Below are 1,323 nucleotides of genomic sequence, written 5' to 3' on the forward strand. Positions count from 1 at the left end.
TGTATCTACATGAAGAATCAGATCATTTGTAAGAGGCTACTATGGCAGACATAAGTTATTTTGTCAAACATGGTGGGATTTGAAGATATAACCTTTAGTGCTTACTCAGTGATTTCTTTTTCAAATCCAAATGCCTACTGGGACATGATAATAACAGTAAGCTTAAGAAAATGTAGAAATACATAATTATAGGAAAAGCTGACAGCTATCTTTCTCTTAGGCCCACACAGCTGGTTCTAGGAGTAGTGTTAGACCTCTTGCATCAATTTAAAGTTGATTTCAATCAACATTGATTGCCCAGTCTGGACCATCAAATACATAAAAGTTGATTTCACAGAAATTAAACATGATGGATGTAGAAATCACTGTGGGGAAAACTATAGCAAACAAGAAGAAATCAAGGGTCTTAAAGTAAATAAATCCATTTACTAGTTTGCTACTTACCACTTTTTCTTTAAAGTTCAGTAGTTTTGCTGATTGTTCTTTTTTCTGAAAAATCTGAATCTAAAGAATTTCAATGCAGTGCATCTTAAGTCCTGTATCCTGATAAATAAACCAATCCTAGCAATAGTTCCTAAGTTAATTAGTGTATTGAGGGTGTAACAAAATGAGAAGAGAGAGTGCAGGGATCTGAAGAAGCTGAATTGTGCAGCATAGAACTTCATGTTAGGAAAGCATGAAATATTTAGATATGATACTTTAATTTTTCCACCAATCTAAAATTTGTGACATTTACTAAGCCAGTTATATTTCCTGTCTCTGCTTCCGTTGTTTTTTTCAAATAATTTAGCTTCAACTGTTTATGGAATGAAACGAATTTTTATTGCATTAACAACAAATAACAGCAAAACAGGAAATGTAAAATATTTAGAGTTTATTATTGTTGTAGTTAGTTGCTGTTGAGAAGGTTACTAGCTGTGGTCTTATGTGTACACGTACCTTAGAAGTATCGCAGATTTAGTTCCAGACTGCTTCAATAAAGAGAATATAAAATAAGTCACCAATTGTTTGTTTTTCTGGTGCATATTAAAGTTATGCTTACATTACACTGAAATATATAAAATGTACAATATTATTAAAAGTATAAAATATTATAAGTTTTACCAAAGTATGGCACAGAGACCTAATGTGAGCAAATTATTTGGGGAAAATCGTGCTGATAGACTAACTTGATGCTGGGTTACCCTTCATTTGGAAAACAACAAGAACAGCAACAACACAGTGTCTATGACACAATAACGCCATGTATGGCTTCACAAGAGAAGGAAACATTGCCCAGTCCCGCACTATCTTCATGATCATTGTTATGCTGAAGGTTAGCAT

This window comes from Echinops telfairi, unplaced genomic scaffold, assembly GCF_000313985.2.
Source record: "Echinops telfairi isolate 266 unplaced genomic scaffold, ASM31398v2 ScPeMD7_7469;HRSCAF=8507_1, whole genome shotgun sequence".
Lineage (NCBI taxonomy): Eukaryota > Metazoa > Chordata > Mammalia > Afrosoricida > Tenrecidae > Echinops > Echinops telfairi.